This window comes from Protopterus annectens, chromosome 1.part2, assembly GCF_019279795.1.
Source record: "Protopterus annectens isolate FY-2018-M chromosome 1.part2, PAN1.0, whole genome shotgun sequence".
Taxonomy (NCBI): Eukaryota; Metazoa; Chordata; order Ceratodontiformes; family Protopteridae; genus Protopterus; species Protopterus annectens.
This window is the reverse complement of record NC_056727.1, coordinates 158,434,888-158,454,098: the sequence shown is the minus strand read 5'-3', so window position 1 is coordinate 158,454,098 and position 19,211 is coordinate 158,434,888. Positions and strand designations below refer to the sequence as shown.

Here is a 19,211-nt window from a genome sequence, read left to right as displayed (position 1 = left end):
GGGAAAAAATTAATTGCCAAAAAAAAAAAAACCTCGGTCCAATGTATGTGGACAGACCTGATACACATATAAATATATACCAATATACCAGTTTCTTTTTGTTTTTTGACATGTGTGTATATTTCCTGTTTTATGTTCATTAACTATCTCTACAGGGCTATTTTCATTAATATAACTGCTGCCATTTGCATGCCCCACATTGTGTGTGTGTGTTGTTGACTCAATCCTTTTGTTTTTAATATTCTATTATATTAATTTTCTTCCCCATTTTGTTAACAAAAATGTCTATATTCCCACCTTATCCAGTATTTCCTTCCCTTTGTTAACATGTTCAATTATTTGTCATAATGTCTTTTGATTACATTACTGAAAGGACCTTAAAATAAAAGGTGGGGCTTGTTAAACAAAGAGAAAGAAGGCATGCCAGTCAGTTAAGTAAACTAAATTAGTAGCCTCTTGCATTTTCTTTTAAGACATCTACTGTAAACTTCTACAAAACACAACCAGAGCACACTCCTCTTGGCAGTAGCAGCTGTATCTGCAGTATTTTAGAAAGATTTTTCCATAAGATCTTTTAGAAGCTTGCCACATGGGCTGCTGTATTCACATTCACAAAACAATTTAAGATGGATGCACAACTTAAGAGGCAGGGTACGCTTTGGCTTGCCTGTGCTAAGTGGATCCTGTTTCCATTCCACCTTCCAGGGTATGATTTGAATCTACCCATGTGGTATCATAATTTAATGTCACATTGACGCTCTGTGAAGTAATTGGCATAACTGTGTATAATGTACTCAGCTAATAACAGATCTTTGAAGCGAAGTTACTATAGTAGTAAAGTTATCTGTTCTCCATTGGTTATAAAATTGAGTGACTTGCATCTCAACAGAAGATCATTTCTGTGAAAATTTAAAAATTGTAAAACTTGAAACCCTAAATGGAGTGGAGGCAAGAGTTCACACTACTCATGAAGGGGACTTCACCCCACCACTGACTGCTTTATAACCTACTTCAGAGTCACATAACTTCGGGGTAGGCAATGAACTTTCATAGATAGTCTGGCATTGAAGAACAAGCTTAAGCAACAGGTGATGCCCTCAGTCTACATAAATAAGTTCCACATTGTTTCATTGTAACTGTTTCATTTAGCTTGCTACACAGTTGGCATTTTGTAATTATAAGAATATTATTATGTACTAAGAATGGTAATTTACAGCAGTCACAATTCTTTGTGGGGCCAAAAGGGAGCTTCAAGGAACAAAAGGCATCTAGCAAAGTGGACTAAATTTGAGTATATTGTGCATCAGCCAAGGTCTTCTGGAATAATAGCATGAAACCATTGCAGGTGTTTGCAGAAGTATGAGCACAGCTGATTAAAACTGATCTGGACAGAAGAACATACACGGCAACTAGGATTTGATAGTACAATATATTCTCCTTGAAGTACCCTGCCATATCTCAATTGTACTTTATCCTCTCCTTCCAACACCATAACATTATCCAGCTGCAACCAAGTGGAAAACTGCCCTGCTGCAAATAATGGTATCACATTTTGGAGGAACATTTATGTAGAGACTTGTCACCACAGTTCCAGGAGAACCAGCAAGAAGAATTGTGCTACATTAAGTCAGCAAAATCTGCTGGTACACCTGAACAAGTATAATCGATGGATGTTCATAATGTGGTCATTAAGTAATCTTAATCTAGACCTGAACAAAAGAAATACAAAGAATGTCACTAACATGCAAACATTTGGAACAATGTAGTCCAGTATGTCATACACTGGGGGTTAGAAATATGAGGATATCTACTTAAGGAAGTCATTAATCTTAAAAAGGGCTAAATCAGCTTTGCTATTGCAAATTTCAAAACATCACTATAGCAATGACTGTCTAGTATTAAATAAATCTATATTCCCATTAGTCTGTGAAATGAAATAATTTAAGTATGGATTTTGATTACATGAGTAATAAATATACCTATTAACCTGCAGACACCAAAACTCTGGACAATAATTCTTGAAAGTTAAATGGCAAAATTCTGAATGGCAAATTAGCATGTAGTCTATATAGACAGTAGCGTAAAACCTTGCACATCTAGTAGCTTTGTGTGATGCTACCACTCAAAATACATTTAAAAACTGAGAGACAAGTCCATTTCACTATGTGACAAGTGACATGACAATAATGGAGAGAAAGGCAAATGAGTGGATGTTAGAGGTAGGGAAGTTCAAGACTAGTCTATAGAAAACTAAAACTAGTTCTGCGCAAAATTCGGTATCTTTCAGCAAGCGGCTGTCATTTGAGAGCTACATTGATGAAACTGTGATCAGCCATCTTAATGTATCACTGTCTGTTGTCATGCTTTGTGGTTCTCTGCAAGTCATTTAACCCCTCAGGTGATCACTGAAATGGCCATTAACACAAACCAAAAATGATAAAATCTTACTATGATACAGGCACTGAAACAATGATGTCCATTGTGTAAATACCAGCATGATATAATTGCATTAAATGGCATTTGATGACATTCATATTTTCTGAATCAAGTGAATTCAACACACACACCTTGCATTGACCAGCACTTCTCCTGATCTCACTCCCTTGAAACAGCAAAGAACTCAAGACTGAGACAAGTGTGTAAAAATATACACCAACAACTAGTGTGTCATTAATATCCTTGAATGTTTCTTGTAAATACAGTTGCAGTTCTTTTCATCTCTGGTGAGGTGCTCAGGTTTTGAGTTTCAGAAAAATTCTAGGAATTATGAAAAGGGTACTCCATTGCTGTAGTATTTTTTTTTTTCTGAATAATAGTTTTATATAAACATTTCTAGAACAAGTACAGATATACAAGCACAGCAGTTTATCAAAACCCACACTGCCCTTCTGCATTCTTGCATATTTGCTAGAAACCATTTTCAAAAGAAGCCAGAAGATAACTTCAGGTTTAGTACTGTGGGCTTTTAGAGCTTTGGAAGTATGTCCATCAAATTTGTGGTCAGATTCTCCTTTCAGATGAACACGCCAATCCAAAATGGAATTTGAAATTGTTACTTCAGTAGGCAAGGATCATGGTACTCACCTTTACAATTAGTCTTTGTCCCTGTAACTACTTTATTTTGTAAAATCAACTATGGAATCACTGCACTTCAAATAAAGTTTAGCTATGAGGAATTCCTCTAATATGTGCTTTTAATGAACTGTGTGTTATTGTACAGCTGATCATTACAGAAGTAGACAGCTCAGATTAACGAGCATCATCTTTGAAGTCAAAGGTTTGATTCTGGAAGTTTTCGCTTGCAAGCTTTGTGACTCTATGCAAGTCCTTTAACCAGACTGTGCTCTTGGGATATGCATGTAGATGAGCAGTTGTGTCTAATGGACTTAACTGGTTAGTAAAGGAATAAAATCATGAAGTGCTCTTACTCAGTCCATCCTATCCAACATGTGGATCCTCGAGCTGCTTGTCAGATCTGATTCAGTAGCATTAGTGCTCCAGCCTTAAGCCCCTTTAAGATTTTTACCACCCATCATGCACTTGAGTCTGGAGTTAACTCGCATCTCTTTTGCCGCCATTATGTCTAGATGCAAATCTTCCCTTGACAAAAGCTATGTGCACCACCTCACTTTTTCTTGAAATTGTTCATCTGTTTGCTACTTTTGTCCTATTTAGCTTCAGCTTGGACTTTCTTTAGCTGTTGCTGTAGTTTTGACTGTCTAGTTCATATTTGTCCCCTTTTCTCTGATCAGTTTCCAGTCTGCTTGTTTCCTGCTGCCTGTTCCTGTTACTTGAAAAAAAAAATATTCCCAGAGATTAGAAAGGTGTTGGTCCCATAAATTATGGAGGTGGGGGTGAGGTATATAAACTTGGGCATGAGTGGTCAAGCATTTACAAACTTTGTCTCTAATAGAAACATAGGTGCCAGACTAGGGGTAAAGTTGCAATTCCCCATCCACTGATCCAGGTTTTGCTTGAATAAGTGCACGTGGATAAGAATTCTGGGACAAGGCACTGTAAAGTAATTAAACACACGTTTAAGAAAATTGCTTTTTCTGAAATTAGAAAATGTATCAGTGATGTAAACATGGCTATATATGACTTGCAGTTTAGTGGTGATATAAATATTGAATTGTTTAATTACTTTACTGTGCCTTGTCCCCGAATTCCTCAGATGTATGGTATACCTAAAATTCATAAGTCACTCACCAACCCACCACTGAGACCCATTGTCTCACAAAGGGGTTGGGTGAGTGAACCATTGTCTGTATACCTGCAGAAAAGGCTAAGTCATTTCTTGCATATGTGTCCTAGTGTGGTTAAAGATACTTTGGACTTCTTGAGGAAACTTAGAGTGGCATGTTAAAAGAAATCCAGAAGGAGACTTTGGTTATTTACTTGTGACAGTGGATATAACTTCCCTGTTCACGGAAATTCCAAATGATTATGGGCTTGAAGCCATATGAGAATTTTTAAATAATGAAGTGTCAATGCCAGCAAATGAGATAGAGAATATTTGCTTACTTCTGGAACTATTGTTAACAAAAAATGTGTTTCTCTTTGATGATGAACCTTATTTGCAACAGGCAGGAGTGGCCATGGGGACATCAGTGCCCAACACATATGCAAATATTGTATTGCATCAGTGGGAAAAAAGTTTATATATAGTGACAGGCATGTTTTGAATAGTAAAGTTGAATGTTATCAAAGATTTGTGGATGATTTTTTTTTTATTGTATGGAAAGGGAGTTTTGATGAAATGCATGAATATATTTCTTATTTAAATGACACAACAAAATTTTCTTAAGTTTAAAATGGAACATTCTGACAAAGAGATAGTGTTCTTGGATATATGTTCGGAGAAAAAAAATTAGAAAGAATAAAAACCAGCATTCACAAAAAAGAAGTTCATGCTTGCTGTTATGTGCAGAAGCAAAGTATGCATGCACCTCATGTGTTTTCAGGAATAATGAAGGCTCAGTTGAGTAGGGTCAGTAAGTTAAATACTGATGACCAGAAATTTAATCAGCAGCTAGAAGAGATGGTTGATGAACTTATAAATAGTGGTTCTAATCAAACAGAATTTCTTAGAATTTGTGATGGGGTAAAAAAGGGCAGAGAAACCTCTCTGAAACCCATATTTTCTAGGGGGTAGAAGAAGAGATACAAAAGGGAGTTCATTGTAGTAAAATTAGGTATGTAACTACTTTAAATGTAAGGACAGGTGATCTTAAACAAATTATATAAAATAATTGGATTATTTTGTTGGCTCTTCCTGAGCTGCAGACAATTCTGAATGAAAAGCCTTATTTTTCTTATAGGAACACTAGAAACTTAAAAAAAGGCTATGTTATGAAGATTTTAAAGTATATGCCAAACAACAAACAGTTATGAAGCAAGGCACTTTTAAGTGTATGAATTGTAGTTGTTGTAATGATATTTTAACAGGTAATAATAATAATGTGTTCACACATCCTGTGACCAATAGGCTATATACTTTTTCCTTCACAGCCAGTTGTAATGCCAGCTATGTGTGTACCTCGCCACTTGCGCAAAATGTTTTTCATTTTATGGGAAAAACCACCAGAAGGCTGAGTGAGCGAATTATTGAGCATAAGTCAGATATAAGAAGGAGAAATGATAAGAACGCTCTAAGTAGACATATCATGAACATGGGTAAGGACCATTGTTTTAAGTTTAGGATAATAGACGTAGTAATGAAAAGAACGGTGGGGGGTGATTTAAACAATTTTCTTGAAAAGTAAAGAGTATGAATGGATTATTAGATTATGTGCAGAGTTTGAACCTGGTCTTAATACTGTAAGTATTAAACCTGTTTTAGTAAGAATACAACAAAATATTTAATGTATTTTTAAAAAATTTTTATGCAGTGTCTTGTGATATGCTGGCTGTGGTCATGTGATACTTGTTTGCTCTTATTTAAATGGTGATTATTCTGTGTAATGGTATTAGCATTGAGGAAGGATTGTTACCCGAAAGCTTTGCTTTAATAAAGTTTTTGCTTGATGGTGGAGCGGTTTATTTCTGAGTCTGTCGTTATTTTTCCAGTTACCACAGTATCAGCCTTATTGTCCATGATCCCATTTATTCTCATTGGTGGTTACATGTAACTGCTGACCATGGAACGGATAAGGCCAATCTATAACTGAATGGGAGAGGGTATTTGAAGCACAAAAAAGGGAAATTGTCTAGGCTTAAAATGGCCTGCAGTGATAACTAGCCTAGTACTTGCCTATGAACCTATGGAGCACTCAGACAACTCAGGACCTTTGTAGGCCCCAAGAGTGCCGTGGCTAGGACACCCACCAGTACTCTTTAGCCAGATCCAGTATTCCCAAATCTGATAATTATTCAGGATGTTTCACCTAAGAGACTTCTCAGAGAGGCTTCTGCTGAGAAGGAACCCCACCCAGATCCCTTCCTGGCCCCCCACTACCATGTCATTGAGATCCTTCAGGTTCTGTAAGAGGACATCAGAGGCAGACCTCGATCACTTGATGAGGAGTTTCTTAGACATTTAGAGATGGTAATCATGCCTTTTCTTTTGCCTACCAAGATAGTGCTGGTCCTTCGCCCCCTCTGTTAGCTCGTTCCCCAATGTACATATCCACTGCAGTGGTCTTGGAGCATAGTCTTCACATGGAGCCTACACCCTTGGCATCAACCCTCATCCTGGTGTTTGCACCTGGGATATTGAAAATAATGCATTCGACTCTGACCCTCTAGGGGACAATGTATTTTCTGGACAAAGGATTTGATATGAAGGCTTCAGTGCCATCTTTGTAGCTGTTTTGTATGACTGTGTTGCTGGTGACAGAGATTGCTTTCAGGTCTTCAGTTCGGATCTGATATCGACCTGGAGATCATTTTAAGCTTAGCCGTTTCAGCCCAATATAATACGATAGAAATGCTAGTCAGTACCCAAGACTGCATTTAGTGATGACTGCCCCATGTCCAGGACAGTAGTGGGCTCTATCCCTGGTAAGAATTTATGGTGCCTCATACACTTGTCCAGGTTCCTCTTGAACAGTGTCATAGAGGTGCTCTTCACATGAATTGGTAGCCTGTTACAAAGACGCGGCAGTCGCTGGGAGATAAATCTATCCCTTCAGCATGTCCTATTTAAGTCACAGGCCATATTTACGTCCCTGGAATGGGTAGCCCTAGTCCTGTTTGATTTATGGATATGCAGCAAGTTCATTAGGTTTGGGTCTTGGCTTGTTCTGTAGACCAGACATAAGTCTCTATATGATATGGAATATAGTGACAGGGACTTTAGTCGGTCTGTGTAAGGTACATGCTGGAGCCACTTGATCTTGTTTGTTAGAAACCTCTGAGGTCTCTCTAATTGCTGCAGGTGCTTAGTATGGTAGATGCTAAATGGGGTATTATATTCAATTATGGGCTGGATAAGTGCCGAGTATAGGGAGGTTATAACTTCTTTTGCTCTCGAGACAATGCCTTTACTAATCAAGTGTGCTACATAGAAAGCTTTCCTTACTATAGTAAACACATGGTGGTCGAAGTTAAGGTCGCAATCAGCTTGTGATCCCAGGTCCCTTACCACTTCATGGGTATTGTTGATTTGATATTGTGAGGGGGACATAGTTTGTGCTGAAGGGAATGATTATGCATTTCTTTGCATTCAGTTTGAGACCGTGACTAATACACCAGTCGTTGGTCTGTGTGAGACCCTCCTGGAGTTTATTGACATCATTTGGGGATTCAGTGAGTGCACTGCAAACTTGGTCAGTGACAACTCCTTAGTTCTGACCTGAACTTCTGAGAAATATGTAGCAAACAGGGGGCCCACCGCTGATCCCTGTGGCACCCCACTCTGCTGGCTGATGTGGAGTCACCCACTTTGATAGTGTGTGTCTGGTTTGTGAACCAATTGGCAACTCATCTTTCAACAAAGGGGTTTACATTCAGTTTGCTAAGTTTATCGATAATGCCTGAATGTGGGATTGTGTCGAAAGCCTTTGCCAGCTCGAGGTATGCTGTGTGCAAAGATTTCCCCTTGTCAGTGGCCTTGGTCATATTTTCAAAGAAATATACCAGATTTAACAGGCAGGATCTGTCCTTCACAAAGCTGAATTGGGTAAGATCCAGGGGTTGGAAGTCACCTATGTCTGTATTTATGAGGTCCATAATTATACGTTCCATGGCCCTACAGATAAGGTTGGTCAGGCTTATGGGTCTGTAATTCGCCGGGTCTGTTGCTACTCCACCTTTGTGGAGGGGAATAACTGTTGTTCTTCTCCATTCTGCAGGAACAAAGCCTTTGGTTAGGCTGTGATTGAAAAAGGGTACTTGGTGGTGATGCTAGTTCATGTTTTAGCCCGTTTAGAAAACAGCCTGAGATGTCGTCTGGTCCCATAGATGCTGTGTTTTTTGCCTTGCACAAGGCTTTGAGGACCTGCTTTTTAGATATATGGGGTCGGGGGGGGGGGACTTTTTGGTTTTTTATGAAATTTGTTGATGCTGGATGTCCACCATGCCAGCTTGTTTTTACTTGAGGCTCTGGCTTTGATTATTTCTGGTGCGGCCAAGTTTATACACGTATGCAAGTGATTGTACAGAGCTTTAGTGTAAGCTTTGGTGTAGTTACCACTTCCAGCTTAGGATGAAACTTGGGATGTATTTATGCCTTTATCTAGGAGGGTATAGTTTGCCTTGGTGAAAATTTTTTAGTCTGATTTCACCCTTTGTGAGTTCTGGTGTTAGCACCAGCTCAAAGGTGACTGATTTGTGATCAGTTTTAACTAATGAGGGTCTGACAGTTGCAGCAGTGCATCTGTTTGACATGTTGACGAAGACTAGATCCAGAATGTTTGTTCCCCTTGGAGTATGGACATTTTGTTCCAGAACATTTGGATTAACAAAGTCAAGGAACTTTTGTGTTAGGAAGTTAGGGCTAGCGTAGGTTTCCCAGTTGATGGTGGGATAATTGAAATCCCCCATAAGTGTGTTAGGTAAAATTTGGTTGTCTGCAGTTTGGTCAAGTAGGCTTCGTGGGCGTCATGACACATGGAGAGGGATCTATAACTGGCAATGACTCGAATGGGGGTCTGGCCCACTGTAACCTGAACCTGGTATAACCCTATGGAGTTGTCCAGTCTAACTAGACGAGAGGTGAATTTATCTCTAACATAGCTTGAAACACTGCCTTCTTTGGTTTTCACATGTTCATTTCTGAGGATTTGAGCCAGGTTTCTGTGACTGCACAAAAATCTACATCTTCTAGTGATAGAAGTGCTTCCAGGGAGTGCAGTTTTTGGTTTAAGCTCCTAGCAATTAGCAGCATGACCCTTATTTTGTTCTGATTGGTTAATTTCACATCAGGAATGTAGTTTTTGAGACCTTGCCTAAAAAAAGACAGTGTGGGACAGGCAAGAGCCTTTGCCAGCAGCCAAAAGCCTAGAGGTGCCAGGTACAAATCCTCTCTGGCAAAGCAGTGAGGTTTGTCGACCATAGCTTCCCAGACTGACAGGAACTGGATCCTCTTTGAATGACACCAAAAACTGAGCCTATTTATTTATTTGACATTTGTTGACCGGGTTAGTCCGTCTGAGTTTGCGCCCTTTTGCAGTGGAGGCCCAGGAAGAAAAGCTCCACAGTTCAAATTATACTAGTATAAAATTCATAGGACAAATCATACAAATGAAGAAAATATGCGTTATAGAATAAGAAAAGATTCTCAGCTCCACGGTTACAAATAATGCAAGAATAAAATTCACAGGACAAATTGTACAAGTAAGAAATTCAGATTACAGAATAAAAAATTCAAGGCACAGGTTATTCAAGTGAGGAATTAACAGAGGTAAGTAAAAATAAGTACATTAATAAGTATATACAAAAAAGGTTAAACAGATGGCAAATTGTACTGCAAAAGCGATGTTTGCAAATAAGGGATAACAAGTTAGAAGTGAGTGGTGAGGTGGATTAGGCGAGTGCAAAGTAACAAAGAATACAGCAGAATTGTTATTGGTGGTCTATTATGAGATATAGAGGTTGGTTTGACAAGTAGTAGTGTGAGGGGAAAATGAGAGATAGGTAGAAGAGCTAAAAGGAAAATTAGTATCAGATTTATGAGGGCAGTAAAGAGGTGTATAGAGTGCAGTAGTAGATAATTGTTGTAATAGACGGGAAGTTAGATAGCATTATTAGGTGAATGGAAGTAGTAATGAGGGAATGTGGGAGGGAAAAGAATAAAGCAGGAAGAGGGAGAGGAGGGAAGATTAGGTAGGATGGTAGCAGTGATGTCTCCAGGTGCTGCACAGGTAATTTCTGAGAGTTGTCTTTAATTCGTGTGCATGGGTGATGTTTTCGAGGGCCAAGGGAAGCTTATTCCATGACAGAGCAGGAAGATAGAAATATAGGCTCGGTCCTAGTGATGTTTTAGGATTATGAAATTATTGAAAGCAATAATTTTTTGTTCGTAATGTGGCATCATTCTAGATGAGAGTAATATGCTGCTCAAGGCTAGGGACATACTGCCTGGGACACGTACTCTGGGAGCTCAGCCATGAATCTCTTCATATAGTCCAATGAGGTACATCTCGGGTCATTCACGCCAACATGAACTATGACAGAGTCATAACAGTACTTGTTGCTGAGAGACTTGAGTGCATGAGTGATCTGATAAATCCTGGCACCAGACAGGCAGCTGACCGTGACTTTCTCCTTCAACATTGTCAGTCCCCTCCTTGGGGCTGTCTGCCTTCTCTGCCTTGGGGGAACCATCTTCAGCTCTAGTAGTTTTTCTCTGAGTGGAATGGATTGTGCAGTGGAAGTGGCGGCTTCAGATCTGGTGGAGGTTGGAATGGCTTTTCAGGTAATGGGAAGGATGATTGCCTCTCCAATGAGAGCTGAGACATAGACCTCACTGGGATCAGCTCCTTCTTGTTTCTTTCCCATCAGGTTCCACAACAGGCAGAGTCCTCTGAAGAAATCAGGGCATGCCTCATGTGACATGCTGAAGGAAAAGAAATGTAAGAGGAGACACTTCCCCTCAGAGCCTATCAGATATCAATACTGAGGATAGAAAAGGTTCCCCTGAAGATGCTTCTTTTGGCAAAATATTGGAACTTGTGTAGCAGAAGAGATCTTGTCCCAGCATCCTTCACCATTTATCTGTCTATCTAATATTTGGTTACCATGAACGTCTGACTGAGACAGAGCCCATTTTCAGTGCAGGCCTGAGGAGAAACACTCCAGATGCATGTCTTTTGAATGTGGAAGGAAACTGGAGCACCTGGAGGAAACCCACGCAAGTGCGGGGAGGACATGCATACTCCTCACTGAAGGCATCCAGCCAAGAATTGAACCAGAGAACCTGTTACTGTGAGGCAACAATGCTAACTGTTGCACCACTGCATCGCCCTTTTCAGATAGGTAACCCCATTTTCTCTGTAGGGCTGCCCGAGTGATCCCCTTTGGAGGCAGTCGGGGTCTGTTATCTCTTTGCCTATTTGCATGGGAAGACCATCACACAGGACAACTGGGTCAAAGGGATCATATCCAGAGGCTATTCTATACTCTTTTTTTTCCTAAATCCCTCAAAACTAAAACAACCGCTGCCAGATGTAGCAACCAGTCAAGCAAGAGCAGTGGAGGTAAAAATCACTTACTTGCTCTTCGAAAGAACCATCCAGAAGGTCCCACCAGACCAAAAAGGGTCCAGATTTTACTTGAGATTCTTTTTGGTTCCAAAAAAAAAAAAGAAATCAGAAGCTTAGTTCCATACTGGACCTCAATCATATAAACAAATATTTAAGAAAGACCCATTTCAGAATTGTCACATTGCAATTGATTGTGTTTTTTTTCAGAGCAAATGACTAGATATGCTTAATAAATCTCCAGGATGCTTACCTTCACATAAAGGTAGCAAGAGAGTTTTGGAGGTTCTTTCACTTCCATGTAGGAGACAGTTATCAGTTCCAATCCCTAACCTTTCTCACCACAGCCCTCAAGGTGTTTACCAAGTGTTTACCAAGTGCATAGTGTCATAATGACTCTCTGATTACTAGGATTCCATCCATACCTGGATGACTGGTTCCTTGCTGCTCCCACAATATTTTTTGGCTTCTAGGAGAGATTCTGTCTGCTCAGGCTGTGTCTGTGCTTGGGAATATTCACAAACTTACAGATGTCAACTCAATAATCTTCATAGGCTGCCACTTAGACACAAAAAATCCATGTTTTCCCTCCCACCAGACAGAGTTCAGACATTGAGGTGGGCAATGCTAAACCTTCTTCAGACTACACCCCCCACCACTTCTCTGGTTCCAGAGTTCTGCAACTAATGGTGTCTTCAGTACTAATGGTTCAGTGTGTACATTACCGTACAAGAAAAGTTCATTGGCTGTTACCCTCTCATTGGTCTCAACTTCTGCACTTCCTCTCCAAACCTATCTTGATAACCGATGCATGCAGGAAACATTTACAGTGGTGGCTAGGCTCCCTTCTTGTTCACCCCAATAGTCTTTGTTCCTGTTCTCTCACTAGCAGATGTGACCATAGATGCCTCCTCCTTAGGATGGGGGGAGGAGCATTACAACAGGAAGATGATGCAAAGTTTATGGGTTGCCAACAAGGCTAACATTTGTATCAGTTTCTTGGAAATAAGGGCAGTCCTCCTTGTGCACCATCTCCAGTGCTAGCTTCACCACTGAGCACCCTATTCAACCACAGCCTAAGTACAGGCTTTATTCCACCAGAGTGGTGAACTGCCAGTGTCATCCCCTTGCACAAAGGTAGTAAGGTGGTGCTAATACTGACCCTGGAAACTGTCTCCTCATCTCCTCATTAGCTTGACAAGTCGTATCTGTAAAGCCATGGAGCGTATTGTTATGGTTATCATAAAAAAGGACATAGGCAATCTCAAAGCACTTGACCCCACCCAGTTTGGATTCATCAAGGGTAGATGTTGCCTGTTGAACTTAGCTGACTTCTTTGAGGCTGTCACCAAGGCCCTGGATGAGGGAAAGTCAGTACATACAGCTTACCTTGACTTGGCCAAGGCCTTTGACACAAATCCCACTTGGGCATCATTGAAAAGCTAACACAACTTGGCTTAAATCCCTATCTCATCAGGTGGGTGGCCAACTGTCAAACCGACAAGACCCTCAAGGTCAAAATACATACCTCCACCTCTGATAGCAGACTTGTCACTAGTGGAGTTTTCCAGGGATCTGTCTTGGGACCCCTACTGTTTGGCATCTACTTCTCAGAGATCCAGGCAAAGACAAAAGGCCTGTGACTGACCAAGATTGCGGACGATTGTAAGTTGGGTGCAGCATTGACTCCCCAGATGATGTTAACATACTGCAAGAGGGTCTCACAGCAACTAATGACTGGTGCCAAACTCATGGCCTCAAGATAAATGTAGAAAAATGTATCATCATACCATTCGGCAAAAACATGGCCTCTACTGATTACCACATCAATGGCATCCCCCTAAGCAGACAACCTGTGGTGAGTGTCCTGGGTACTCAGGTTGATAACCTCACATTCGACCATCATGTAGCAGCAGTGGTCAGAAAAGCCTTTTACTTGGTTCATCTCATAAGTAAAGGAATTGCATCCAGAAAAAAGGAGATTATTACCTCACTGTACTTCTCCCTCATTAAACTAATAATTGAGTATAATGCCCTGTTTGGTATGTACCTCTCCAAACATATGTACCAAATGGAAAGGCCGCAGAAATACCTCACAAACAGAATCCATGGCCTCCGGCACTTGTCCTACATGGACAGGCTCAAATCACTATCACTGTTGGTTCAGAGGTGATCTGTGTCTCGCCTACAAGGCAATCTCAAACCCTGCCCTACTAGAGATGCTCCATATCCGTAAGTCTAACTCCTAACACATTATTTATTTTATTTTACATTTTGCTGCGGTGGTGCAGCGCTTAGCGTTGTCGCCTCACAGCAAGAGGTTCACCTGTTAGATTCTCGGCTGGAGTGCCTTCTGTGTGGAAGTCTGCATGTCCTCCCCGCAGTCAAGTGATGTTAAAGACATGCAGGTAGGTGCGAGCGTGAATGGGCGTGCCTTTGTTGAAGTTTGGGTGTCAGGCTGGCAACTCGGCACCGTAAAATCCACTGCCAATCATGAGCGGACCGGAGTTCCGCTGTGGCGACCCCTAACTGGGAAAAGCTGAAAGACAGCAAACATTTTATTTTACATTTGATAACCAGGAAAGTCTGACTGGTCACAGGTCCATTTTCAGTGGAGGCCCAGGGAGAAAAGCTCCAAGAACATACATTCACAGCATCATACAGATTTTGAATTGTAGTTTCATAGTTTCATAGTTTAGTACTAGGCTATCTGCCCTGGGGCATTTGTAAGCCTAGCCATAGTGATGTGGCTTTCTCCACCCCATAAAATGGTACAAAATGCACAGAATAGATTTAGAATACTGTGCCTCTGTCTAGTAGTGACACAGTGAAGGTCCCCTTATATAATATAATTAGTTTACTGTGCCCCTGTCTAGTAGTGACACAGATGTGACCCCTGGGGTAAACTTACGATCTCCCATCCACTCATCAAGATTTCTCTTGAAGAGAGTCAGTGAGGGGCTCTGCCTAACATGAACTGGGATCTTGTTCCAGAGTATGGGAAGCCTCTGGGTTATGAATCTATCCCTCCAGCATGTCCTATTCATACTTGTGCCGAGGTTTAAGTCTAGCTCTCGTGGTTCTGATGGATTTGGATTTTTTGAGGTGGAGCATGTCCATCCGTTCTTGATTGGACATGGCCTTGTACGTCAGGCAGAGATCACCTCTGAGCAGGCAGCATGCTACTGAATAGAGCTGGAGTTTCTTTAGTCTGGCAGAATAAGACATATGTTGGAGACCCTTGATCCTGTTGGTGAGGTACTTTTGTGGTCTCTCCAGCTGTTGCCAATGCTGTGTGAGGTACATACCAAATGAGGCATTGTACTCAATCATGGGTCTGATGAGGGAGGAGTATAGGGGTACAATGACATCCTTGGATCTGGATGTGAATCCCTTCATGATAAGGTGTGCAAGGTAGAATGTTTTTCTAACCACTTTGGCAACGTGGGTGTCAAATGAGAGGTCGCTGTCGACTTGGGTCCCTAGGTCTCTGATTACTTTTTCCGTACTCAGTGGGTTGCTGTCTATGTGATAATTTGTGGGTACTTTGTTTTTCCCAAAGGGGATGACTATACATTTTTTGGCATTTAGTTTAAGGCCATGACTCCGGCACCAGTTGTCCGTTTCTGTGAGGCCTTTTTGTAGGATGTATGTGTCCGCTGGTGTATCGACTATGGCGCCTAGTTTGCAGTCATCTGCAAACTTTGTCAGCCACAACCCTCCCATGTTTGCTTTAACATCTGAGAAATAAATGCTGAACAAGAGGGGTCCCAGGACAGATCCCTGTGGGACACCACTTGTGACTGGCTTTGAGTCTGACATTGCTCCAGCGATTTTAACTTTATGGGTTCTGTCCTTTAGCCAGTTTGCAACCCATCTAGTGACATAAGGGTTTACATTTAAGCTGTTGAGCTCATCTATGATGCCTGAGTGGGGTATTGTGTCGAAGGCTTTAGCCAAGTCCAGGTAGGCTGTATGGACTGCTTTGCCCTCATCAATGGCTCTAGTGACTGTTTCGAAAAAGTCAACCAGGTTCAAAAGGCAGGATCTGCCCTTTACAAAGCCGAACTGGGTGGGGTCAAGTGTCTGTAGGTCCCTAATGTCTCTGTTTATGAGTTCCATAATGATTCTTTCCATAGCTTTGCAGACCAGGCTGGTCAAGCTTATGGGGCGGTAGTTCCCAGGGTCTGTTGAGGTACCCCCTTTGTGGAGTGGGACCACTGTTGCTGTACGCCAGTGTTCAGGTACATATCCTGTAGTAAGGCTAAGGTTAAATAGCATTTTTATGTGCGGGTTTAGCTCCTCTTGGAGTTCACGTAGCACGCAACCTGTGATACCATCAGGTCCCATTGATGCTGTGTTTTTAGCTTTGCTGTGGGCGGCTCTCTCCTGGACATCTGAGATGACAGGGAGATTACATTCAGCTGGGATAAGTATTTCTTCTTTTGGGGGTGAGGGAGGGGAGAAATTTGCACTGAACCTGTCAGCCAGAATGTTGGCAATATCTGTGGGTTCAGTGTATTTTTTGTTGTTGTGAACTAACTCTGAGCATATCTGAGGGTTTCTGCCCAGGTTTCTAACATAGCTGAAGAAGGCTTTGTGGTTATCTTTAGTGTCCTTAGTGATTTTTCTCTCAAAGTTGGCCTTGGATGTTTTTATGAGAGAATGTAGTTTCTGCTAGTGTTGATCAGAGATGTCTTCCCTTTATGGGATTTTGCTCTGTCGTGCAGTAGCTTCCTTCTTTTGTTATACAATTTGTTAATGGCTAAGGTCCACCAGACAGGACGCTTGCCTTTGATGGAGAGGGACTTGGATTTATTTGGGATTGCATGATCCATGCATTCTTGGAGATGTCCATAGAAAGCATTTGTGAAGGATTCAGCATTGTGGGATGTGGTATCCACTGGCCCAGTGGGCTTAAAGGATACCATCTCAGTACCATCTCAGTCTTAAGAAGAGTGAAGTCTGCTTTTGAGAAGTTTTTCACTGTGGTCTTTTGTGCTGTGGGTGGAGGTGGGATATGTATATCCAGGGTGATTAGTTTGTGGTCAGATCTCACTAGTGAGGGGTATACCTCCGGTGTGGAGCATTTTGTCCCCATGTTTGTGATGATCAGGTCTAGTATATTATCTTCCCTAGTGGGAGAGGTGACTAGTTGTTCCAGTGCATTTGAATTTATGAATTCCAGGAACCTTTGGGCTAGGGTGTTAGGGCTAGAATAATGTACCCAATCTATGTTAGGGTAGTTGAAGTCTCCCAGTATGATGGTATTTTGTGATACATTCATATCCTCCAATGTCTTCAGGAAGGCTGAGTGGGGTTCCTGAGATTGGGAGGGTGGTCTGTAACATGCTACCAGTTGTATGGCAGTTTTGCCTATGGTTAGTTGCACCTGTATGGTCTCCGATGCTTCATGTGTTGCTACTAACCTGGAGGTGTGGGTGTCCTTGATGAATATGGACACTCCCCCTCCCTTTGTGGTTCGGCCCGGGTTTTGGGGCCGAAAAGCATGATACGAGGTATAGCTTGGTAGCGCTGGGGTGCTCTCAGGAGCCTTGAACCAGGTTTCAGTTACTGCACAGACGTCGATGTTCTCCATATTGAGGAGTGCATCGAGTGCCTGCATCTTGAGATTTAGACTTCTGGCATTGAGCAGCATTACCCATAGTTTTTTTCCATTTTTGTTTTTAAGGAGGTGAGTTTGTCTTTTGAGCCTTGCCTAAAAAAGGCACTATGGGGGTGGCAAGAGCCTTAGCCAATATCCGGAAGCCCAGTGGTGACAGGTGCAAGCCGTCACTTGCGAAGCAGCGTGGCTTGTCCAACATGTCATCCCAGGCACAGACATTGGATCCCCTTAGAATGACACCAGTACTTGAGCCAATTATTAAAGCTGATCATCTTGTCTTTGTATTGTGGCATCATTCTTGGTGAGGGCAAGATGCTGCACAGGGTCAGGGTCATACCAGCCTGGGCTACATAATCAGAGAGCTCCTCAATGTCTCTTTTCATGTAGTCCAGGGAGGTACGTCTCAGGTCATTCACGCTAGCATGGACAATGACGGAGTCATATTTGTACTTGCTTTGGAGTGACCTGAGTGCGTGTGTTATGTGGCGGATCCTAGCTCCCGATAGGCAGCTCACAGTCACCCTCTCCTTGTTCAGCCTGGTAAGCGGGACATCAGTGTGTCTGACTATAGAGTCACCTTAGAGGAAAAACTAATATTCCAATGAAATGACAGCATATTGCACACACTCAAAGTAAGAACATTATTAGGTAGGACATTACATTACACATTCCAAATATGACAAGCTATACATAGCCATCCTGTGGTTATTGGACTTGGAAATGTAGTTGGTAGTGATTTTTGGGAGTTAAAGACATTTCATTGCATTTGATCATGATTGGTCTGTGGATAGGGTGAGAGAATAACAATTATTATTGTGGTGTATGGGAGTTAGTTGTAAAGTTTTTTTTTTTTCTGGGGTGAGACAGGAGCATAGCCTGTTGTTCAAGAAGTGAACTTTACGGAGTTCTTAGCTGCCTGAATCTAATATGTGACATCAACAAAACCTGATGGAGAGAGAGGTTTGTCTCCCAAAGGCTGCCCCCTCTCTGGAATAGACTTCCCATGGTTTCCACCTGTGTCCCTCATTGACAAGGGCGACAGGTGCTGACTAAGGTGTCTTTTTGGGGATAAACGCATGGCTAGACTTGTAAGGGCCCCAAGGCCATTAGCCTAGTAACCTCTTTTTTTTTTCTCTATGTTGCAGAAACTTCAGGACTACCATACTCTGGGAGTGATTTCTCTTCAAATAGATAGTATGACCATAGTTAGGCGCATCAACAAACAAGATGGAACCAGATCCTACTGTTTATGTTGGGAAGCACTGAGGGATTGGCAGTAGACAATGGCCTGACACTGCTTTGTTATAGCAGCACCCATTCTGGGAGCTTTCATTTGCCTTATGAACAGGCTGAGCAGATCCATTGTGATGCCTCATCAGTTGTCCCTCAATCCAGCGATATCAGAAAATTTTCAATCTTTGGAGCTTTCCCCTGCTGCTATCTTTTTGCCTCCCCACAAAACACCAAATGCAGCAGCTACATTACCATGATCCTCCTCAGTAACAGTTACCAAGGGATGCTGTAAACCAGCAATGTCCTCCTGGTCTCCTTTATACCTTCAGCTTTTACTACCAATACCCATGTTTTTACAGAAAACAGACAATTTTAAAACCTCTGTCATCCTCATAACTCTATTCTGGCCCAAATTGTTTGGTTTCCCCTTCTTAGGCTTCATCTTAGGTAACCTCCCTGGACATTAGACCTGTGTAGGATCTTCTTTTGCACCCCTTCAGGAAGTCTCACCTGGATTTCCACTACCTGAAACTAACCTCTTGGTTTCTCCAACTCCAGTAATGGCCAATGAGGATGCATACATATCTTCTGAGAAGATTGCGACTCTAGTAATCTCACAGAAAGAGTCCTCACACAGATTTTACTGTGGAAAGTAGAAGTGTTTCCTCTTACAGACTTCTTCTCAAACCATTTATTCTTTCTCAGCCCAT

The 19,211-nt window shown here is 41.6% G+C and overlaps 1 protein-coding gene across 3 annotated transcripts in view; it reads left to right on the top strand.

Annotated features, from left to right (window-relative positions):
• PPP1R21 (protein phosphatase 1 regulatory subunit 21) overlaps positions 1 to 19,211 on the top strand; it is a 1,169,673-nt gene that overhangs the window by 322,159 nt on the left and 828,303 nt on the right. The window lies entirely within an intron of this gene.